Source organism: Myripristis murdjan, chromosome 3 (genome assembly GCF_902150065.1).
Source record: "Myripristis murdjan chromosome 3, fMyrMur1.1, whole genome shotgun sequence".
NCBI lineage: Eukaryota > Metazoa > Chordata > Actinopteri > Holocentriformes > Holocentridae > Myripristis > Myripristis murdjan.
Genome location: NC_043982.1, coordinates 11,132,314 through 11,157,867, shown reverse-complemented (window position 1 = coordinate 11,157,867; position 25,554 = coordinate 11,132,314). Strand labels below are relative to the sequence as shown.

The following is a 25,554-nucleotide window of genomic DNA, read 5'->3' as shown; positions in this document are numbered from 1 at the left end:
TTATCAACCAACCAACACTGTAAACCCACATGAGAAACACTTGGCCATTCTGCAGCCAAATATGTTACTTACATTATTTAACTCTAATCTCCTTTCGCCTGCAACCAGGACCGCAGTGTAGCCGTGAGCACACATCTGCTAACTTGGCCGCTCAAATAAACGCCGGGTAGTTTGCGTGCATACGTGTTTGCACACACACACACACACACAAACACACACACACACACACACAGAGAGAGAATCACACACCCCTGTCTATCAAATCAACCTGACTCTTTCTCTCCCCTCTTTCTCCATATCCCTCTGCCTGACACTAATCCAGGACTGAAAATCCCCTTCAAAAGCACAGTTTGCAGATTGTGTTTTACAGGCAGGCTTTGTTATTGTGTCATTACACATAAACAGTCTCTGCCTCCGTCTCTTTCCTTCCCTCTCTCCTGCCCCTCCATCCCCCCCCCCTCCCTCCCTTCTCTGCAGTGGGAGCAGAGCCACTGATTAAATCTCTGAGACAAAAGCTGCTATCCTCTGAATATCAAGTATCAGCCTTTCGCCAGGAGCAACACTGACAAGAGAGAGGGAGAGCGGGAGAGAGGGAGAGAGAGAGCGAGAGGCGCGGATGACAAGAAAACCTGCTGCAGTCCACGGGGAGGAGGCTGGTGTGCCATTGGACTTAGGCAGCCATGACTGCCATTGCTGCAGTGAAAAGATGGCGGGTGTGTAATTATGGGCAAGGTCAAAGGTCCTTTGGATGGCCTCTCATGCACAGTGACAGGATGTGGGCTAAAGAGCCACATTATCAGTGCCGAATGGATGAACAGTGCATCTTAGTGACCAGGAGGAATTTTTGGTCTGTCTTTACTGTAATCTGAACAAAACTCTTATCTTTTGGCCAGATTTTGTGTGTGAACGCCTGTCAAGCTTTGTGCTTTTCCTTTACCCACTGTCACTGTTTAAATGTCAGGTTAGAGGGAGGAAAGGTGACAAAAGGGAGGCTTCCTTCACATGATAAAAAAGTGATTTTCATGTTTTTTCTTCACACACACACACACACACACACACACACACACACACACACACACACACACACACACACAAAAAAAAAACGATCATTAGAAGTGCGATGGAAATGGAGAGGAGCTGTGGCCCTTCATAATTATCATAATGCACATGAAAACAAAAGGCTCATGTCTCAGAGGACAAGCAAGCTTATGTGGTGTCAGCTGGTAAGTGAAGCGGATCATTCCCTACCTTTTCAGAGAGAAGGAGAAAAAAGAGAGACAGAGAGGGAAAGGGAGAGGTAAATAGAGAAAAATAATGAAGGGAAGAATAGAAAGAGAGAGAGAGAGAGAGAGCGAGAGAGACAGAAAGAGATGGAAAAGGGTGAGCAAGAGAGACTGCTCTGAATTTGTCAAAAAAAAAAAAAAGAAAAGGAATAGCGGAAAGAAAACAGTGGAAGAGATGGACAGGCTGTAAACCATTCCTGTCGTTTCTCAATATCTGCACTTAATGCCTCGCCTTGTCAAAACGTGATGATGTGAACAGAATTGATTTCCCCCCTAACAAACAACAAAAAAGCAATCCCTCCTTTGCAGAGGTGGAAAAGCATAGCTACCCTCCCCCTCATCTTCTCTCATCTCCTCACAATCTCTCAAAGGGCCTCTTTCTAAGATGAGAGACAGAGAGAGAAGGACAGGGGGGGAAAAAAACGACTGCGAGGCAAGTCCATCTTCCTCCGACGACCACAAACTGATCACTTAGTGCAATTAAATCTAATAACAATAATAAGATTGAGCCCTGCAATGTACCACCCAACACACAGCAACAACAATGATTGCAACAATAATGGAGCGCCAAGGTATTTAAGGATCCAATCCTGACTTAATTATGAGAAATTAAAATGGATTTAGCATCAGAATTAGCTTGATTTTATAGGTAATTAACGGCACACCACAGCGGCGGTATAAGGCAAGCGTTATAATCTCTGTGAACGGCTAAATCAATTTGACTCGAACAACGCCAACCAATCAACACTGGAGCAGTGCAACCAGAAACAGCAGGTCTCGCAGATGCAAGGAGAGGGAGAATTTATGCTAATGACTGAACTATGATTTATAAGATGTGTTCCAACGCTGCATTCACAGTCACGTCCACAAATATAACACAGCACCCAGCTGTCAGCGTGTGCAAGCTAATAGTGGCTGGATGCAGCGGTCCTCCAGGAGATAGTGTAGCTATAAACAGCTCTGATTGCATGTGGCCTTCGTATAAGAACCTTCACATGTCACGTCATCCGAAAGGAGGGCGCCGCCGCCGAATTGTATAAGGGAGGCAGACTGTGTGCATGTGCTGGCCCGCGCCACTTTGTATGTGTGGCCCTAAATATATTTGATTCGTGGTGTTGCATGTCTGTGTTTGCGTGTGTCACAGTGCCTGCTAACGTATGCAACACTTTTCCATGGGTTTGCCGATCTGTGTGTGTGCATGTGTGTGCGTCTAACTTCAAACTACTCAGCCCTCCGCGTGTCTCATTCCTGCCCCTATTCCTTGTGTACCCTTCAACACGCACACACACACACACATACATACATGCACACACATATGCACACAACAAACACAACCACACACACACACACACACACACAGTAACAGATGGCTGATACTAACTGAGATAATCCGCCAACAGAGTCATCAGCATGGATCAGTGGTAATCAGAGTGTGGACACAATGTCTCTTCTCCAGCCCTAATGGAAGGAGCGCCTGGCGCAAGAGAAGGGAAATGCATTATTCCCCATGATGCCCTGACCCCATTCAAAGACACACGGTGGCTCCCAGCCCTCGTTCTTTTTTCTCCTTGCCGCAGCCGACAAAGACAGTATCAACACTGCTTCAGCGACATTCAGCCTCCTCCTCTGAATCTCTTGCTCTCTGCTTTCCATTGTGATCTGTTACTCTGTCAAACGCAGACCTCTATTTAGCTCTGTCCTCTTCCGAGCGGCTAACAAGAGAAATGTCAGCGTGGTGAGCATGCCACAGTGAACCTTGCTTGTGGTGAAGAGGATGGGAGTGAATAATCCCAAACTAGCACTTGTTGTTTAACTATTGTGAGAGCAAACGTCTCAGTTTTGCTTTGATGATATTTTCCATTGAATGACAAGGGCGTCTTTCAGCCTCTGAGATGTGATAATGCATGTATAGTATCCAGTGGCTTCTCTTGAGCTCCACTGCACTCCATGGTTGCCAGGTGACAAACTGTCTTTGTCTGTCAGTCCCCATAAATCACTTACTGAAAGGCACTGATGTGGCCAGACAAACACAGACAACACACACACACAGACAAACAACAGTATCGTGGAGGTGCTTTCGGTTTGCAGTTGTGTGCGTGTAAGTGAAATCACTGACCCTGACTGAATCAGCCAAAACATCTTTTAATTCTGACCTTGTGCGGCTCTATCGCTCAGACTCGTTGTTTTAACTTTCTCTCCTACACGGCCCCTCTTTGTGTTTGTATGTACAAGCCTGTTTTCGCAGGCACGACATGTGCATATGGATGTGCATGTTTGTACTTTGCATGCTTGTTTGCAATGAACACTAACTGAGCCAGATCATCTTGCTTATAGCAGAGTGCACGCACAGGCTTCCTTGACCCCTTTTCTCCTCCACTCCTCCCTTCATCCTTCCCCTCCCCTCCCCGCCTGCACTCCGCCAGCCAGGAAATGACATAACCAGGCGTCTTGGCAAAAATGAAGTGACAACCTTTGTCCAGTGTCAAACGTCAACTTGGAAACCTTAGTCATTTAAAGAGACAGCGGTTGATCATGCTGCACTGGAAGCAGTGGAATTCACCAAGGAGGAGTAATAACACTAGTAATAAAACCTAGTTATCTGTTGTGTTGACAACTGTTGTAATTTATGACGATTTAGATCAAGGCTTGGGTCACATCCACTTCATTTCAGGAAATAAAACTTTCACATTGAAACATTTGCTCAGAAATTACTTGCAATTCAATCTATTAGGCCCAACTGAGAACAGAATAAATGCTGATATTAGCTGCCGAGTCGCAGTTCTCTGTGAACCGACAATGGATTGAGCCAAGCCCTGACTGGCGTACAAAGAGACAGCATGCCCCAGTGTGGCCTATCTAGGTGACAACAACTCGAGTGCCTCAGACCCCTCCCTCTGCTCTGCTCCTGCCCAGTGACAGATGGCAGAGCAGGGCATGTAGGGGATGGGCACCATCTCTCACCCCGCCTTGGCTAGCCTTGGCAGTGGTGCTGGCCACAGGTCTGATTACAGCCACACCACTGCCTGCCTGCCTGTCTGTCTCCATGTAACACTGGAGCTTAACACACTGGAGCTGCTTACTGCCTGCCAGGGCAAAAAGGTAATGATATGGTCTCGTGTGTCTCAAATTTTAAAGCATGGCATTAGCGTTGATTCGTTTCCAGCGTCGGTATTTGCCGGGCTCAGCCGTAACACACGCACATATCCACCCATGTCACTGTAAGACGCTTTCGATAAAATGTGAAGCCAAATGGCACGCCACACGCATTCTGTATATTTTTGAAAACGACAGGAAATCGGCTCTTGCCAAATGGCTTTATTTGCCTTTGCAAACATACTGTAGATGCCACAGGCTGGAATCAACACCCCTACTCACCATCCGTCTCTGTTGGGTTCCTAGTGACAATAATGTGATTTTGGGACATGGTGATGACTCGGTGGAGAGGAATAGGATAGGCTTGTCACTTGTGTTTGATGTCAAACCTATGTGTGACAGAATAGTGTTACTCAGCTCAACCAGACATAGCACTAGTCCCATTTCCTAGCCATAAATAGAAAAGAATGAGCCGGTTGTGTGTGTGTGTGTGTGAGTGTGTGTGTGTGTGTGTGTGTGTGTGTGTGTGTGTGTGGGTGTGCCTGAGTCTATTTTGTGCATGTGTGTGTGTGTGTGTGTGTGTGTGTGAGTGTGTTTGTGTGTGTGTGTGTGTGTGTATATACTTGCACCATTCTAACTATCATAAAGTAAGCTCAATAAGAAAATTCCCATCTCTTACGCTCATTCGCATCTGCATCCAGCCAAAGCTAATTATTCTCCCCATGGTAACCTAGCAGGGTCTTCACATCAAAAAACCAGAAGTGTGCATCAGGCAATCATCCCTGATGAATCTGCCCTTCTCCCTCTGCTAGCCACTCACGCTCATCAGCCAGTCTCACTGCTCATTACAGTTCCTCTGCAGACCATACCGGATCCGGCTGCCACTGGCTGCATATGTCTACAAGAGTCCATAATGACTCTGGAGCAGTTTGGAAGCACAGAATAACACATCTCGGTCCTTAGGAAAGAACTTTGCACTTGTGCACGTGTGTATTAATCCACACACACACACATTTCACACCCACTCCCTCTATTTCTCCCTTCCTCACTCGCTAACACACACACACACACATATACACAGCCCAGATACATGGGTGAGATAAATGGCAGGCAAATTCCTGTTAAGGTTAATTACCATTTAGACTAGAGGCTATTACAGTATTGTTAGGCATGCACCGAGTTATCAGTATCAGCCGATGTTGGCCTTGCTGACTGCCATTCGCCGATAGCAGTAGCCGATATTTAAGTCTAATGGTGTCCTGTCAGTGAAAAAACTCTTTCTGTAGGACGTCTCCAGGAATAAAGGGAATTTTCAGGTATTTTATTATTGTTATTATTATTATCATCATCATCATCATTAGTATCATCACCATCATCATCATCATTAGTATCATTATTAATAGTTGACAAAAATATAGATTATATTATATTATTGATTATGGACATGGGATCTTTATACAGCACCAACCACGATCCTTATTCCCACAAATATATTACCCATTTTGTCCATCTTGCGATATGTAAGTCCTTTCTCAGTCTTGATAGGAAAGTCGGTCTTTCACTCTCATGAATCTCTTTGATGATTTCAAGCCAATTATCTACAGTAGGTGGGTCGGCCTGTAACTATTACATGTGATTGCTTTTTTTTTGCTGCTACAGTCGATATTTTCAGGAGTTATCTGTCATTTCTTGTTATTCCTTCTGGCAGAGGGCAGAGTACATCAATGGGATCTGCCGCCCGAGAATGATGATGTTGCATGATTCTCCAAATACTTGCCCAAAATAGTTGTATATTTGCCTCATCACCCTCACAGTTTCTGTATGTGTGTCAGTATGTATACTCCATCGATATTAGGTATGTTTTCCTTTTATAGGTAATGAAAAAACAAATAAGATTCATCAATCCAACAGAATTCTCGCCAAGATATAGAACAAGAAAAAAATAGCTTCACATATGTTCTCCTATTGTTGTATGCTAAATCTATCACTTAAGTGTTTCTCCCATCTCGTCTTGATATAATTTGTGGTTGTTCACTTAGCCTTGGCAATTGCCTGGTAAAGTTTTAAACAACTGCTTTAGAACGGCCAGTGTATGCCTGTACTGTTAATTGTATTATTTCATTAGGCGCTGTAATTGTCTAATTTTTTTCCAATTTCTTCACTGTAAATATCTGAAAAAGGCATGCTTTTGTCTGAAAACTTTGTAGTGTGTTGTTCTCCATTATATTACAGTAGGCAGTAATACCTTCATTCATCCAGTGCTTAAATCTAGAATCCATATAATTTTTGTTTAAATTGTGTATAATGCACAACCCATCTAACTTTTTTTTTTTTTTTTAATTGCCTTATAATGCCAAACCAGTTGTGTAAGGTAAAAAGACAAACGGTCTCAAGTGGTCTTGATAAGTTAACACTAATTTGGGATCCCTAATCATCGCTTATACTGGGATACCTCTGCATTCTCTCTCCATCTCCTTCCATTGTGCCTCATATCCACTGTCCCGCCAAAGAACTCTAGTTTTCAAATGGGTGGAATGGTAATAATCCCCAGGATTAGAGAGAGACACGTCACCTCTTTCCTCACTGATTAATAATGTACTATATTAAATCCTTGGTTTGCTTCCATTCCAAACAAAACATGAAAGTTGCTTGGCCTATTCATGAAATTGACTAGCTGGGACATTAACTTCATGATATAAATAGATACAAAAGTCTAGGTAAAACAGTCATTTTTATAGTCTAAATTCTTGCACTAAAATTCAGTTCGGCTGTTGAGCAGTTACTAAGATCCTCTTTAATTCTTTATTTATGGTTTGATTTTTCTTTTTTATGTACACACTTTATATGCTTTCTTTTTATATGCCCACGATATAAGTCACTAGAACAGTGTCTTAGCCAAACTCCCAGGAATTGTCAATGATTGTCAATGGGGAGTCCTTGCTTAAGCTCAGGCAATCTGTTGTGGTTAAATGTTAGCATTTGTGCAAAACTTATTTACCTACGACTAGACATGCAGTTGACTAAAGCATCTTAACATGTATTTTGAATCTCAGTCAGTCTCATTACTTCCAGTGCTGTGACCCAGGTTACATTAAAATTGCTGATTAACTTCACCGCCACGAGAAACGTTGTTTGTTTACTGTATTTGCTGTGAGTGTTTGAAGAGTAGCATAAAAACAAACATTGCAGTAAGGCAGATGCAGAAGAGAGAATGTAAGGCAAATTCATGCCACAAGTCACAATCACTAGATATGTTTCGTTTCACTTTGCACAAATTTTGCATTGTGGTTACATACAGTCTTCCTTCTTGTCTTCTGTCTTTCTTGCACAATGATGGACACTGGTGCATTACTTTTGCCTTGTGCAAAAAGTCTGACTCTCTCTCTCTCTTTCTCTCTCTCTCCTGAATATCAAAGGAAATGTTCATTGCACATAATTTCAAGATGATCACTACAACTGAGACGACAAAAACCTTTTGCTCAGTGCTATTTGAATAATCTAAATTTTACATAAATACTCTGTCATGATGAGAATCAACTTGTGTGTGATGCCATGATTTGACAATGAACATTTTATTTTAAATAGCGGCAAGGGCAAAAATTCAGTAAGGAACAATCCAGTGCTCTGACATGGAGATAAATATTATTTTGCACGCTATATGTGATTTTGAGTCCAAATCAGGAATATAGCATTTGCTTAAGAGTTTTTCTCCTTGCACTGTGAAAAGTGAGTAATGGTATTATTAAAAAAAAAAAAAAAAAAAAAAAAAGGTAATGGTAAAATAATAATAATAATGTAGCATACATTTCTGATTTAATCCATACAGCAGCCATGTTGAGTATGGTTTACTGTTTTAATCTGCAAGTACAGGGGGAAAAAAACGATTCTCTTATTCTGCACAGTGCACAGATAGAGGGAACAAAAAGTACATAAAACTGAACAATGGGAAAAAGCATCAGAATGTATTGCATTTCAGCCACTCTAATCATGGAAGTGGGCATGTCGAGGTAGGAAATGGGGGAGGAGAGAATAAAGAGAGATAGGGGAAAAGAAAAAAGAAGAGAGAGAGAGAGGGAGAGAGAGAGACGGTCAGAGAGGGAGAGAGAGACAGACAGACAGCACAATACTGAAGATATGCATAATGCAGATGACATGCATGTCAAAAAGCAAAACAAACTGACACTGACAGAACAATGGGAAATCTAGAGAGTGGCAAGCCTGGCTTAAGCAAAAGTTGGAGCCCCTTCTGTCCGTTTTCCATGGGAAGAAACCGTTTAAAGCAAATACTGTTGAAGTGCGCTTCTACTTGTGTGAGATAACTGATATCACTATGTGCAAATGTGATGGGATTCAGATGCTCACTGTGATGACACGAACAGCTCTTTCATGATTGCCAATCCAACAGCTCGGTTTAATATTGTTCCTGGAGCACGCGGTGCGTTATTCAAAACAACATAACGGCGAGTCAGTGGACTAACGATCCCTGCAAATGAAAATATGGACTTAGCACACCTAGTACAAGAGAACAGGGATTCATCTGTGTCGCGAGCCGGGTCTAGGCTCACATTATTCACTCTTCGTCCAGGCAGTCTGAACAGACACCTTCTGTATATCTGCGGCTGCTCCGCTCAGCCTAACTAAGCTCAACTCACACAAGAAGTATCCTATTCAATTCAATTCAAATCAATTTAATTTGTCACAGCCTTGGCAACACTGCAGGAAGTATAACCCCAGCAACTATTAATAGGATACTTCAATTCAATTCGGTTCAATTAAATTCAATTAAATTCACATGTATTTCCATTTCCCAGAGCACAATGAAAAAAAAGTGTCATGGGATGAACTATTGCAGTTGTACACAGACTCATGCTTGTTATGTGGGAAAAAAAAAAAAATCTACCATAAAAATGAGCAACTTACATTAAATAAAAATATCAGCTGTTACATTTCAAAACACCCTGATTAATCTTCCACCAAATCACGTTCGAGGACCCTAAAACTGCCTCCGAACACATGACCACACAATCCTCTAACACCTTTTTGCTGACCTCCTGACCTTTCTTGAGGTCATAGTGAACCCCGAAACAACATTTGGTTTGGGTCAGGTCACATCTTTCCAATGACATACTGTTCATACAAAGTGAAAAATCGTAATCGTGGCAACTGTTTTAGGTCCTTGGCTCCTGTGAGTGCACAAACAGAAAAAAAAAAAAAAAAAAATCTGCAGGCTGCCAATCGCCCGGTGCTGGTAATAATGAGCTCACGTAGCTGTTAACATTGCTGAATGAAACCCTGCGCACATCTCTGGTTTGCTGCCTGTTTATCTCCTCTGTCCTAAACACCTTTCTCCCGTTCAATCTCTCCTCTCAATCTACTCCTTTTACAGTTAGTCTTCTCTGTCTCTGTCACCCTCTCCCTCTCTGTCCTTCCCATTTCCTTGCATTCTCCAGAGCCTTGATTATTTATTTTTTTTGTTGTTGAGAGCAACAATCACAACATCTGGGCCTGAAACTTTGTGTGATTATGATTGTGTCTCTCTGCATCCGATATGGAGTTAAACTACACAGCAACGGAAGGTAAATTTGTGCGTGACACCAGCCCACTGTGAGTAAAAAAACGTGTTTGTGTACAGTGGTACGCAACCCAGTGTTGCATGTGTATTCATGTCTTGAAATCAGATGAAAGTCTGTAAAAGCTATTGAGCAGCTTCAGAACAACAATCTGGCAACATAAGCTCTGATGAGAGGAAAAATCCACACAAATTAAACCGGATATGTCAATCATTTGTATTCAACTGTTCAAACTGATGCTTTACTTAATGTTAAACATGTGAAAATGACTGGCTGGAAGGGAATGGGCTTGTATTGACAGAGAAGGAGGCAAAGCAGCGGGCAGTCAGCCACTCTGTTCTGCTTCACTGCAACATGGGAGGGAGGCCAGTATGGATGGACACACACACACACACACAAACACACACACACACACACAAACATGTACAGGCAAACACGCACTCACAGAGATGTGCGTGCATACACACGCAAAGTCACACGCTCTCTCTCTCGCCCTCTCTCTCTCTCTCTCTCTCTCTCACACACACACACACACACACACACACACACACACACACACACACACAGTGCAGCAGGTGAGGTGCCAGCGCATCACAGCGCTGCCATTTTTCAGTGTCTTGCTCAGGGAGAAGCGCTCTGACATTTTATGAAGCACTCTGCAGAAATCAGCAGCTTGTAATGGCGGCTGGACTGTCACTCCTTTCCTCTCCTCCACTCCCTCTATCTCCCTTTTTCACACTGCTTTTAAGATATTATCTCCCTTGATTAGCATAATCTAATCAATTTTAGAAAATTGCCTTTTAATTATCGCGAACATTCTCTTTTCGGTCTATGTTTAAGCTGTGAATGTGTTAGTATTACCAAAATGCCACACTGAGGCAGTAATACTAGTTAAAGGTTAAAGAATGTAACCCATCAGACTGAGAGCAGGAGCTGATGACTAAACCATGTAAATGGAAAAAAAGCAACAGGGAAAAAAAGAGTTTTATTTCTAAACTGCAGACTTCAAATAAATATATATTTTCAAGTGTCTCTGACTTTAGGAGTCAACGATAAGGTAAATATCCTGTGACTTTATCTGAAATGGTAATTTAAAAAAACACATTTGCATGTGTAAATCTTGTAGCTGTGGTTTTGTCACATGTACATTTGACCCTTGGGGCCGTCGTTGCTGATATTATGTGCTTACTGGAAAAGCCTAATGATTAGAAACATAGCAGTTAAAATGTCGTCTCCATAAAACCAGGGATCTATAGCCGTGATTAATTCTCTGGCATGTTGTTGTGCCTGACAAACTCTCTGTTGAGCAATGATTAACAGCTAGTGACTCTACAAACCACTGCGAGCACACTAACACAATGTTTACATTAGCCAGCCTCTCATTGAGGCCATTACTGCTGTAGCTAAGCTAACAGCTTTCTTCAGAAGCTGAGCAGCCGGCAGGCTGTCGCTCCACAATTTACAACGATGACAAAGCTTGGCATTCATGCTTTAAACTTTTCCCCCAAAGTTTCACTCAGGGCCAGCAGATTTTAGAATAACTTAGAATAGTATGCCCACAGGAAAAAAAATATGATTCAACTTGAAATATGTGGGAAGTGTCAAGGCCAAATCTCTCAGTGTAGGCTACGCTATAAACCTTAAACTAAGCCGATTTCATTAATGTGACATTAGCATTTGTAATGAGAATAGGGGAAAAGACCCTTGGGACATCTTTGTACTGTTACAAAAAAGCACACAAGTGCACGCACGCACGCATATGCACACTCACTAACACACACACACATACACACAAGCTTTAACATCTAACACTGATTTACATCCATATTACAGAGGAATCACAGCTGCAACCAAAGCGCAGAAGTGAGCAAACGCTGTTCTTGCGTAGGTTTTATAATGAAATATCACGGCTAGGTCCCTGCAAACTAACAATGACAGTTTGTAAATCTGTTCAACCTTTGCCGATGAACTGAGCAGGAAATATCAGACAAATAAAGCCTGGCAGTCACTCCCACGCTCGAGACAGAAAGAAGACGGTGTCAAGTGCATATCTTCAACAATCTCATCACTTTTTTTTTTTTCTTTTTCAAAACCTGCCACTGCATGTTTGCGGTACTCCCCATTCTGAGCTGCTGTAAAGCCGTGTGACGACACTGTCCACTCCTCCTTTCTCCTGGCGCGAACTAATCCCCTGAGCGAAGTTAGCCCCCCTGCACTGCTTGTTAGACGGGTCCACTTTTTAGGCTTGGCAGCAGCGCCGGCGAGCGTCTACTTGTTTGTGTGTCAGGTGACTGACTAATGTTTTCATGAAGTCACTGTTCGACCGCACATCTGTCTCGCACTGACTACAATGACTGGGAGTAAACTTTAGGATCCAGCTGTGTTTGAGCCCGCCGTGGTGAAATCCAACTGGCACGCAGGTAACACCACATATTGATGTTTTCATATTTTGGGGATTATAAGCACATCTGGCCAACAATCTGATAAGGTAAGCACATGAATAATGCAGCAAAATTGTCTTAGTTCCCCCGGCTTCCAAGTTGATAGATAGGTATAAACAAATTACCATGTTTATGACTCATACAAATGGTGGGCAGCAGTGGTGGCAAAACAAACTTGGTGGGTGTGACACATCTGGGAGAGACAGGAGACTAATCTGTAATGTAAGAAAGAAGACGTCGGGAAAAAATGTTGCGTTCAGGATTTTGCCTCTAGCTGGCAACAGTACATGGAAATCTCTGCACCCAACACACATGTACGGCTACATGCCACATCCAGGACATATGGCCCAAATTATGATGAAAAGCGCCATATGCACGGAGGGTATGAACCAAACACAAACAATATGCCTCAAACCGTGTGTGAAATCTTTAGGTTATATCAGAGATCTACCTGGAAACAGCGTTTGCATATCACAGCCTCCTTGAGGACCATTTAAAAAAACACACACACACACAGCGGCAGCAAGGGGGCTTTTCTTCTCTGTCTTATTAGTAACTCAGCCATTACCAGGAAGTCTAATCCTGAACGTGATCACACACAATCATAAACATCTGGCCGTTTGCATGCTTTCAATTGGTCTTTTGAATATCCGCAGTGTTTCTCAATTAGATACATTTACAGTAGATATCTGGGGGCAAAGCCACCGTGCTGTAAATCCAATGACTGCACAGAGGGCTAAGAGGTTAGTTTCATCACTAAAGGTTAAAACAACTGGTGCTTTTGCCCTGTACTGATCAACTATTGTATCAATCACTCTGTGCCTTGTTTAGCCGTTTGTACATTCAGCAGGCAAGCAGAGCACCAAGATGCCTGCCTACTCCAATGATATAAAGCACTGCAACACTGCTTCCTGCTACCCACTTTGCACAAATGCATGGCGATGTTTGTAAACAGAGAAAGTGGTCTAACAGACCCTGGTCAAAATTAGCTTTGTCTGGCTAGATCTGAAAGACGGTAAAATAATGAAGTGAAACCTATTCCTATTACTCCAAACTCCTTTGTTGTGCCAGTAAGAGGTGTTACCAAAAGATTAGATTTATTGCATAATGTGCCAAAATGCTTACTGCTCACAGGGACGTTAACTAGAACAAAAAGTAGAACTTTCACTTGTTTTTCAAAATTTTTAGGTGATAAATCAAAGCAAAATGCCAACTCAGGCTGCATCAAGAACAGGAAACAGGCTGCCATTAATCAGTTTCTCTTTGAGCTCCACTGATCCATGCACATTTATTAAAAATAGGTTATTTGTGCTTTGATAGTACAGGAAAGACACTGGAGGCATGATTGTGTGTTGAGCAGTGGATTTCACATCCTAAATGCACTTGTGTAAATTTGACAGTATGCCAACGTGCCTGCCTCACACACATATTACATATAGATGCTGCATGGAAAACAAACAAACAAACAAACAAAAAACTCTTCTGTATTTTCATTCCCTTGTTGTAACCCTAACTTTTTACACATTTAGGATTCTCTACTATAAAACTCAAAACCAAGGAGGCCAAATAAAGAGGTCACATGTCTTTAAATTCATAATATCTGTAATATACAGGATCTACCAAATCTCTGCCTGGGCTGAAAATTATAAGACTCAGTGAAGATCTAAGGGAACCCACAATTCATTGAGCTGAGATAGGACCAGCACTCTCAGACATGGTGGTCACCATAGTTTGCCTCAAGGCAGTGCGTTACTTTCACATGGTTTGGTCTTTCTTTCTGCTCTGTTTTCTTGATGTCGGATTCAAAGGAGTTCGGCGGAAAAGCTGATCCCAGTACTGATGTCATGAATGATATCCACAATGTCCAATCCATGCCGTCTTGTTGTTAGGCTTTCAGGTACAAAGCTTTTCATCATTGTCAAAAAAAAAAAAAAAAAAAAATCAGGGCAGGATTAACGAACACATGTTGAACATTATACGTGACTGACTTGTTTTTGTCTCAGCCATAATGAATCTCACATTTTATTTAAAAAAAAAAAAGAATCACTTCCACACAAATGTGTTCCTGTTGTAGTTTCTTAGCTGTGATTCACTGCAGTTTTTTTTTTTCAAAGTGTGACAACATATAACACCTTTACCCTGATATATAAGACGACGATAAATGAGTGTCATAATGAGAAATGGCTTTAGTCTATCATTTTGCCCATATCACCTTTCTGCAGTTCCTATCCAGGACACTCTTTTTTTTCCTCCCCCTGGGGACAAATGTAAAAGACCCTTTTAAAAGTCCAGCTGTGCCTTTAAAAAGAGTCTGTCACACCAGCACTGGAGTGCTTTGAAACATGGAATATCCAACAGAATAGAGCTGCTTTTTTTTCCCCGTGACATGGCCCTATTTCCTGCAGCGCCACACTTCTCCTGTGTGATTTCAAATAAAAAGTCATAATATTTGAGCCTCCATTGTTGACTGTGTCAAATCCAACCTTGACACTGCTTCAATGTCTGCACTGCAATCACACTCTCGCGGTTAGATACACACATGTAACCACAGACACACACACACACACACACACACACACACACACACACACACACACACACACACAGCTCTCTGTCTCAGACTGAGTGCCACCGTTGTGTCACAGTATCTTTTCATGTGAAACTATATCCGTTGGCCCAGCCTCTGGATCCTTACACTTCCTTATGGGTGAACCAATCACGGAGCTTGCATTAGCCTCCTTTGTTACCTGATATTATTTAAGGAGGAGCTGTGGAAGGGGCAGAATAATAGCCTCGGCTTTGTGGGCGTATGTGTATGCTTGTTTGTGTGTGTCCGTGCGCGTGTGCGTGTGTGTTTGTGTCTGCCTGCGCCTAAGTCACGATGAGTGGATTCCTCATGTGGTGAGGCTGAAATCGAAGCTGCCTGGGCCTGTTGTTGATAGCCGTGTCTCACCCACTCAGTGGCCCAGAGGGAGTCAGGACCAAGACCACTGTTCAGGGTCTGTCTGTTCACATACATGAAACACAGGCTTGGATTACACAGGGCTCAAATATGACTCATCCCAAGGAGGGGTGGAGGGAGGCCTTCTCTCTGTTGTTTTGCTCACATACACACATACACACATGTGCACACCTCCACACACACACACACACTGCCCACAATGATAGCTATATCACAGGCTCAGAGAGAGGACCTCTTGGTTCCACACACCTGCCAAAGACAGATGTTAAGAATAAATCAGAGAGAAGCTCCCGGTGAAGAGAAGCTCCACACTGCCGTAGCTCTGCTAACTCACTACACAGTGCACTAACTGGAGAGCAAACAGCTGCACATGACAACACACACTAGTGATGAAAGTAACAACAGCATGCATGCACCTGACATGCATACACACAGAGAGACAGAGAGACAGAGAGAGAGAGCTAGATAGAGATGGGAGAGGGAGTATTTCCCACTTACATTCTCACTGGCTCCACTGGTGTTTTGTGTTGTTGTTGTTGTTGTTTTTTTTTGTTGTTTTTTTTACCTCACACAGCAACCTTCTGTTGCTGTGTAACCAGCCCCCATCCTCTGGAGCTGGGAGTTTTTAAGTGCAATTGTTCTGGAAGAAGCAGAAATCCTCCGCAACGACAGACAAACAAGTCACAACAAGGCTGAAAGCAGTGTGGGTGGTTTGGAGGGGAAGCTCTTTTTTTTTTTTTTTTTTTTTTTTTTGCTGCTGCTGACTAGGTGAATTTCATGATTTCTTCATTTAAATATTACACGACTGGGTAATGAATTCACCACTATGGAACCAACACTCCCACAAATGCCCTGCCCTTTAAACATCCGTGTGCAAAAATAAAATAAAAAAAAAAAAGCTATTTTAGTGGACTGTGACCTCCAAGAAAACCAAGCCTGATTCAAGGGGCGACACCACATCATCCTACATCCTGTCAATCTTTTGGCATACTTCCTGCTTCCAGAAAAAGCAGGTTTCATTAAAAAAAAAAAAAAAGGAGATTCAGATGTACCTAAACGTGATCCTACACTGCTATTGTTCCTGCTGGCAGCCATATCCACAGGCATGTTTTGTGCCATCTTTTGTCACTTGTTTTTTTGTTTTTTTGTTTTTTGTAGACTCTGTGGTCTAACAGGATGGGGAGAGCAGAGTGATCTGTGTAAGCGGGATTTTTGTGTGGTATGTGGTAAGTGTGACTGTTTGAGTGAGTGTGTGTGTGTGTGTGTGTGTGTGTGTGTGTGTGCATGTAATAAACAGACACCCTTCACGCCTTGTGGCCCAGAAACAGGATAAAACAGTGAGTTAACCAGCAGCGCACTGACATTATCGCTTCTCTGCTGTCCTGGAATGCCAGCCCGCTGTGAAACACTGAATATGTGACGTCTTGTCACCCAAGGAATGTGTGTGTGAGTATGGTGTGTGTGTGTGTGTCTGCACTCAGGAATGAAGGAATGAGTGCGGGTGTTTTGTTTTGTCTTTCCACATTATAGGTGCAAGGACACACTGAATATGAACCTCTTGGTCTAAACATCCTCATGAGGAAAAACGAGGCAGTGGTATAGAAATCCTCAGGGGAAAAAAAACAACAAATGGCTTGGAAATTCAAGTTTGGAACGGACATATGAGGGAGTAACGTTCACAAAGAATATATCGGGGATTTACTTTTTTTCCTCCCCCGATCGCCAAGCAAACTAAAACCTAGCCGTGGCCCTTGTGATGCCGATGAGTCTGTAACATCCATGACTCAAGAGGTCAGGCGGCCCATCCAGGCTGAGCGCAGGGGTTAAGGGGATGAAACCAAGTGTGAAATGTGAGAAGACAAGCCAACATGGTTTCTCAGGCAACAAATAGAAAGGCGACAAACATATCTCTGTCACTGAGCGGAATGTGAGGTATGCTAGTGGGCAAGACAGTCCCATCATTCATGATTCAAATGAGAGTAAGAGGTGGAAGAGGAATTAGAACGGCTTTTTTTAAAAAGGGACTGAGTTGAGACATGTTAATCAGTAATAGTCTGTTGTACTTCAGACGGGAGGGGTGCATGTGCATGCTTGTGCGCGTGTGTGCATGTGCATGTGTGTGTGTTTCCCCTGGCAGGCTCCGTGCCACTTGGACTTGAGCTGGTTGAGCAAAGAGAAAGCTCCAGACCAAGAGATAATCCATCTGGACTGTTTCCTTACAAAACATATGGAAAAATGCAGAAGCCTTTTTCCCTTTCCGCCCACAATAGCTATTAATATCTCACACAGAACATTTGCTTATGTCCCACTAAGGACTGGAATTCCTGCCGAAACACAGTCGACTTGGAGGATTAGAAGGAGGCGACCGGACATTTTCACACACTCGCCATATGCACTCTGTATGTGCAGGACGGACGCACACACTCAAATAAACTCACACACCGACAGCGATGCATGCTTAACTGTGTCCAACCACAAACTCTCACACCCTCCCTCTCTCTCTGTGTCTTTCTCACCCCCGACACACACACAAACACAGACTTGAGCAAATCGAAGTGATGTAAGTTGAAGCCTTTCACACACACATGCACACACACACACACACAAGTAGACTTATTCTGTTCCGAGTTGTTTAAACAAAGATAGCTTTCCTTTTCGGCTCGGAAAATAATTCACCCTAATATCAACAAGGACCCTTAAATAATAACACTGCTGCCCGACAGGAATTGTCCACAGCAGCGGCAACAACCTGTGTTAAAATGACAGCGCTGTAAATTGTTTTAATTATGGTCGACACAGATAACAGCCCGTGGAAACATCAACCTTTTCTTCAAGCCTTCCGCAAGATCCAAACATATTCCCTAGAAAACACGGATGTTGTGTGAGTGAGAGAGTGTGTGTGTGTGTGTGTGTGTGCGCGCGTGTGTGTGAATACAATATTCATTTTGCTGCAGGAGGACAATCTATGCATAACAATGAGAGGCGCTAATGAAATCAGCCATCAACCTGCGATACATACATATTAAAGCAGGACCTCGGAGTGTCATTCGCTTAGTGCATCATTTGTTCCCACTCGTTTTTTTCTCCCTGCCACCTGACCTTTAGAGTATTCGCCCCCCCGTCTTGCACTTCTCCGTGCTAAAAATAGGAACTATAACTGCAGTAGCGTGGCATTATGGATGTACATGTGTGTGTCTGTGTGTGTGTGTGTGTCTGTGTACACAGCATCACCGGAATATGACAATACAAGCACCCTGTTTCCTCGTGAATCTGACGTGGAGAAAATGTGGCCTCTTTAGGGTTAGAATGATGAAAAGTGATGTTTGATTTTTTTTTTTTTTTTTTTTTTTTTCCAAAGTTTAGGGAAGTAAAGAAACAGCTTTCAACAGATGCTCTTTGGCAACACAAATGGCAACCATTGTCAGAGTTGTACTTCCAGAATAATGTCATATCATCACAGCTGCCAGGGAACAACGCTCCTCCCTTCCCGCTAAGAACGCTGCACCGCTCTGGTCTCTCCCTCTCTCTCTCTCTCTCTCTCTAACCCCCACCCCCACTCTGGCAGGGAAATGGATCCCTCCACCTGACAGTGGCCATTTTGAGCCTTCTCTCCTCTCTATTCCTGCTTCCTGGTAAACAATGGGAGAGGGATAATTGATCAAACAGCCAGGGAACCCTCTGAGCAGGGGAAGGTCACCGCCCGCCGGCCCAGCTCACTGAGGAGGAGGGGAGATGTGTGTGTGTGTGTGTGTGTCAGTACGTGCACATATAAGTGTGTGTGAGAGTGTGTGTGTGTGTGTGTGTGTGAGTGACCAACTGAGCAAAAAAAAAAAAAAAAAAAAAAAGAGGCAGAGGTAGAGACAGGGAGAGAGTGGTGTGTGTATGTGTGTGTGTGTGTGTGTGTGTGTGAGAGAGAGAGAAAGAGAGAGAGAGAGGAGGAGGAGGGGAGGAGGAGATGGCTCTCTGACGCTCTCGAGCTGCCATTTTTCTTCCCTGACAAAGACTCCATCTGCCACAGAGCCATTTGCTGCCTCCCGAGTCGGCAGAGCATTCTGCACGCCGCGTTCACCTTGATGTCACCTCTACACGGCTCACGCCTTGCTGACGCTGTACACACACACACACACACACATTCACTCTCTCTCCCACTCTCTCTCTCTCTCTCTCTCACTCACACACACACACACATTCTTTTTCCTCTCACTCATGCACACATATACGTACTTTCATTGTCTCTCTCGCACAAATGCATACACTTTCAGTTTCTGTCATGCACACTATCTCTCTCTCTCTCTCTCACACACACACACACACACACACACACACACACACATAAAGTGTCTATGTGTCTAGGCAGCAGCCCTCCCTCTCCTCTCCTCTGCATGGCTGATATCACTGTGCAACCATCAGCGCTGTGCATTGTGGGAGTGTCTCTGGGGCAGAGAGACGCGACAGGGGCTGAGGGATTCACACGCTTCTGAAAGACAGCCAGAGGGAGAGAGAGAGAGAGAGAGGCAGGAGGGAGGGGAGGGAGGGGAGGGAGAGAGATACGGAGGGGGCCGGTAACTGGAAATGAGAGATGGCATTTTAAAGAGGAAGCTGAATTTCACCTGCAATTACCGTAGCTCCGGGGCACATGGCTCGGTTAAGAGACATTTCATTCCAAAGCCGCCGCGTATAGCTGCCGCACCGAGCCCTGAGAGGCACATAAAGATGGAGGGAGAGAGAAAATAGAGGGGTGGAAAACTCTCCTCTGCCCAAGATGGCCCTCAGCAGATGCAGTGATGAAAGAGAGGAGGCAGCCAGGGATGTAACTGGGTAAATGAAACCCAACAGAAGAGAAAAAAAAAAAAGGGCAAGGAGAGGAGAGGAAAGAAAGGGAAAAGGGAAAAGAAACAAGAGGAGAGGAAGGAGGAGAAAGAAAAGAGAGAAAGAAGAGAAGAGGGGTGTCTCATTGAGCAGGCCGGCCCCTGCCTGGCCATCTGCACACCAGACCAGACAGCTGAACTGGGCCTCAGAGAGTACACACACACACACACACACACACACACACACACACATAGAACAAAGAGCAAATCAAATCCAATAAATACAGATACACTCACACACTCACAGTTAACTACAGGGAAAGCTGGTTGGGTTTAATGATTAATATCATTCTTAGTATTCATTCACCTATTTATCTGAAATGGCCCTGGGCATTTCGAAGAAACCTCTCTTTCTCTCTCTCTCCCTCTCTCTCTCTCTCCCTCTCTCTGAACTCCAAATGGAGCCATTATGGTTTCCCTGAGGCTCAATGTCCTGGCTAGTTTCACCAGGCACACTGCTGCGTTTCATAGGAGAAGTGCGACTGCACAAATACAGTAATGAGCTCTCGCTGGGAGCAGGGGGCCTCCTGGCACAGCTAATGGCTCCTCTGGACTGCAGCTGTATCCAGGTTACAGCCCGGCTTGGCCCACAGGCCGCAGGACGCACGGGCCCAGGAGGGACAAACTATTTCCAGTCGCTGCCATGCATTGTAGTCAGAGAGCGCAAGGCCCGTCGCGAACCGTGTGTGTTTGCTGTGTGGGTGTTTGAAGAGCGGAGGGGTGAAGAAGACAGGAAGCAGTGGAGGCCGCAGTGGAGACAGAGACCAAACGAAGCACAGAGAAATATAAGATGAGAGATGAAGAGCTGTGGTTCGGTCATTACCACAGCAGCTAGGCTCAGTAAACCTGGAGGCTCTTGGAGGGCAACAGCGGGGGTGGGAATTGTGTGTGTGTGTGTGTGTGTGTGTTGGATGGGAGCGAGGACACAACTTCTACCCCTCTGCTTAATCAGCCATAATGGTTAGGGTAACACAGAGAGAACCCATCGCACACACACACACACTCACGTGCATGTAACATCATCATAATAATAATTTCTATAACAAATTTAATAAGCACTTTTAAAGGAGTAAATTAAAACAAATTCAACAAATTCAACGCAAAAACGTGCAAAACAACAAGCATAAACGGTGAAATGTCATTACTGATTATACAACTCAGTGGCGTACTCAGTTGTGACAGTCACTTCATTCTGCACAGAAAAGTCTGATCCGTTTAACAGCAAACGAACTCGCACCTGCTGAAGCCATGAAACTTTTGATTCATGGCTGGAGGCTCAACTATGACCAGAAAAGAAAAGAAAGCCAGAGGAAAAGAAGGAGGAAGATGGATTTTTATCATGTAGCAGGCTGGTTTAGCCTAACTATTAGATCCAGGTCTAATATTAGATGTTATAGATGCAGATAGAGTGTATGAACTATCTCAACCAAGTCTTGAAGGCTAATCAAACCCTTTCAAAATGAATATTTTGCGTCAAATTCTTTCATAAGTAGCCATGTAATAAGCAGGATAATGTCCAGCCGGCTGTTCATGATTGCCAAGTTTGGCAGATCGTGTTGCAAAGGCCTTGATCATCTCTTGTTTTCAGTTTAGGCTACGCAGCAGCTATTAGGGCTGCGTGTGAGGAGCTCAGGTTGCAGTCCTGCTGCCGCGGGGTTAAAAGGTCTGTGATGTATAGGGTTAAAAGGTCTAGTCCTGATGCTTCATAGATTTCTTCCATGCAATTCTGTTACATTATGACTGGGGAACAGCCAAAACAGCACTGTGTGTCCAATATCTCTTCTCCGTCAAGAACAAATATACAAACACACACACCAGCACGCACACACACACACACACAAAGCCTTGATACTCCCGCCTTTGCCCTCACTGGGAAAGCTCACAGCTTGCGTTTTTAGCCCCTGTTTTGTCTGGCCCTCCATTCAGAGTAGCCCCCTCATGACCACGCACATTATCGGCCAGGCAGGCAACCCCTGAGTGGACTGAGGCTCCCCGTGTGAGAGCAGTGATTCATGGCGCACTGGTCTGTAAAAGAGCACTGTGCCTGCACTCCAGCCCTTCGCTGGGACAAGGAGAGCAGAGGCTGTTTTTGCAGTGGAGATGAATCAGAGCCCGGGACCATGCAGGTCGAGGGAGGAAGGAGGGGAGAGCGCTCGCTGTGTTCTCGTGAGAATGCGTGTGTCTGGGTCCTGGTGTGGGTGCGTTCATGTGTGTGTGTTTGTGTGTACACGTGTGTGTGTGTGTGTGGTGGGGCCCCTATGTGCCTCTATTTGGGGAGAGAGACCAGGGAGAGAGAAAGGGAGCTGGGTAAGCCCAAACTAAATGCTGGAGTGTGCCTGTTCAGTCGGCGCTGCTCCCTATCCCGAGGACAATCTCTCAGCGGCTTTTTAACAATCTTAGCTTCGAGGCAAGTACAAAGTACTAAATGTTTAGGCGCTATCTCTAACACTTCCCCAATCTAAAAGAGAGCCGGTCTAAAGGGCACCGGGAAGAAGACACTGTGAGAAACAAAGGAGGCTCATGAATAAGAGCTGAAAAATGATAGTACTTGGTGGGATTGATGAAACCCTGTTCAGCTTTTTCAACAGGCAGCGAGACACACAAATTCTTCCCCCTCAGGCTACAAGGTGTAATTTCCCCTTCCACTGTGACAAGGGCCATGTAAAAAATTATGTGTCGCTCAGTGACTGACTGCTTCTATTTAACTCAGTATGTAATGTACAACACGCATGTGTGCGTCTATCTATCTATATCCATCTATCCGTCCATCCATCTTGCACATCTAGGCACTCAGAATAGAAGCACTTGCATGCTGCCCTGCTGTAACACACGGTGGGATGCGGATGGAAATGCTGGCCCCACAGGACACACACGCACACACACACACACACACACACACAAACACACATACACACACAAAGAGAGAGGACTGCTGTGGGGCTGACGCAAGACTATCTCTGTCTCACGTGTCTCTCCCCTACAGCCGCCCGCTGCTCCTGACCTTCGAGATGTTTTTCTCTCTCCTTCCCCCCTCTCCCTTTATCCCTCTCTCTTTCACACTCGCACACACACACACACACAAAGACACACACTCCTCCCTTCTCTGCACACCTCCCAGCCACTCAGTATTTTGTCATTAAAAGGCATTGCATTTCAAGCCTGGATCAAACAGATGGGGCTGTGTAAGCATTGCTGCTCCTTCACGCAGCACCTTGGCTTAAGTACAGATAGCCCACATGCATTACAGCACTCTCGCTCAAATGCATGCGCGCGCACGCACACACACACACACACACACACACACAAGCTTTCCTGGAACAGCAGAATCAGAGCTTGGTTGTGGATGGCTGCTTCATGTGGGTACTGAGCACTGTTTCTTTTCTGCCGCGCTGATGCAGTTGAATACCTTAAGTGTGTTTCTCAAGGTGCGCTCGACAAGACAGGAAAACCAAGAAGTCAAAGATATCATTTCTTGGCAGAGGGAACATCCTGGTTAGTCACCTCTGTTCTAATGACTTTATTAGTCTCTTCTGGAGACCAATGGTTCACGCCTTGTGGTGGCAAAACACAGAGAATGTTAACAAAAAGTTCAACTGGGTTCATAAAACACGCACACACACACACACACACACACACACACACACACAATATAATTACATCTCTGCGCTATTATACACGTCTCTCTCTTTCTTTCACTTCTCTCTCTCTCTCTCTCTCTCAACATTTGCATATTCCTTTGGGTGTTTGAGTTGAGCAGCTCTTTCCCTTTTCTTTCTCTTGTCTTCCAAGCAACAAATGTCAGCTAATTACACCATAGCTGTTTGGATGAGCTCCATGTTTCCCTGTGCTCTGCTTGCTTGTTCTCTATGGGCTGCAGGAAGAGTCAGGCAGCCAAGACACCAGTTACCAGCAGCCAGCGACGAGGGTTGTTGTTACAGGCCTGAACCCCCCCCCCACCCCCAGAAATTGATTCCTCATGAGAGTGCAAATCAATATTTTTCACATATGATACAACCAGCGAGCACCAATAGAAATATATCATTCACAGGTAGAGATGAAATAGTGACAGCCAGTGCTGGCAAAATCAGTAATGGCTAAAGTGCGCTCCACATGTTCCGTAAAAACCTTCTTATCAAGGATCCCTTTAGATCTGGTGACACACTGACAGACACAAGGCCGTGTCAGGGAAGAGAGAAAAGTGCAAGTCATTGTCTGTGTGCAGAACAACAAACTGCCACCTTGGTGTGTGTGAAGTGAAGCCTTGAGGACGCAGCCGCGCCCCTAACTAAACTGAGCTCTCACACAGAGACACAGTGAGAGAGAGAGAGAGAGAGAGAGAGAGAGAGAGAAAGAGAGAGAGATCAAAGCTGTGCATAGCAATCCACAGTCACATCTAAACACAACCCAAGCCACAGCTAACCCAGCAACACTGTAGGGCACATTTAACAACCATTTACATTCAGCATTGGCTCTGAACAGATAGCAAACTCAAAAGATGTTTATTAGGCGCGCACGCTTCAGACAAATATTCTGATTAGAATAGGAGAAATCTAATTAATTGCTCGATTCACTGAATGAACCCCGAATTTGTAATGTAATCAAAACAACTGCTTTTCAAGGGGCTCTTGTTAAATTTAATTGGGGGAGAGAAAAAAAAAACATCCTCTTTCACTGAATGAATGGAAATCAAATTAGGCCTGAAACTGAAGGAGTCGGCAAGTTTGTTCTAGCGTGCCATAAAAAACTGTAAGTGTGTGAAGATATGTTTTTTAAAAAGTCAAGCATCAACTGTTTTATAACATGCGTGGCCGTGGCCGTGCCCGCGGCATGGGGTGGGAAAGAGCAGACCTGGGTATGGTGTGTACTCACTGTTACAGATGTCTTCAGCTCTTTGACATTACTGCTGTAACACCTGCAGGAACAAAAAAAAAAAAAAAAAAAAAAAAAAAAAGCAGAAACAAAAGATTTCTGTTATTTGGGTCAAAGATACAGTGTGAGTCATAAGAACACAATTGGCCTTTCCAGTATTCTTTGCTTGATATGACCATGAAATAGTTAGATTTTATACAGTGCGGTGATACTGATGAATGTGTTCCAGTCACTGGCCTGAGGGGAGAAAGCCCCTGAACTACCCGGATATCAAAGTTTCAGTCTCACAGCTCATTTGTGGTCAACGGACACATCAAGCAAAACACACTGTGACGTCGGAAACACAGCTGTGGCTACACGCACACTCACACACACAGAGAGAGAGATATTCATCCACACGAAAACTCTCTTTCTCCCTGAGCCCTTTTCTTGCAAAACCTGTTTGTTAGAAATGGATCTAGACACTGA

The 25,554-nt window shown here is 44.1% G+C and overlaps 1 protein-coding gene across 3 annotated transcripts in view; it reads right to left on the bottom strand.

Annotated features, from left to right (window-relative positions):
• Positions 1-25,554, bottom strand: part of baz2ba (bromodomain adjacent to zinc finger domain, 2Ba) — a 73,289-nt gene that overhangs the window by 35,494 nt on the left and 12,241 nt on the right. For 2 of the 3 annotated variants that reach the window (XM_030080012.1, XM_030080004.1), the window contains exon 2: positions 25,087-25,131. The gene's annotated coding sequence lies outside the window, so the exon portion shown is untranslated. Of the gene's footprint in view, positions 1-25,086; positions 25,133-25,554 lie in introns of all 3 variants that reach the window. The other variant, XM_030079997.1, reaches the window with a different exon arrangement.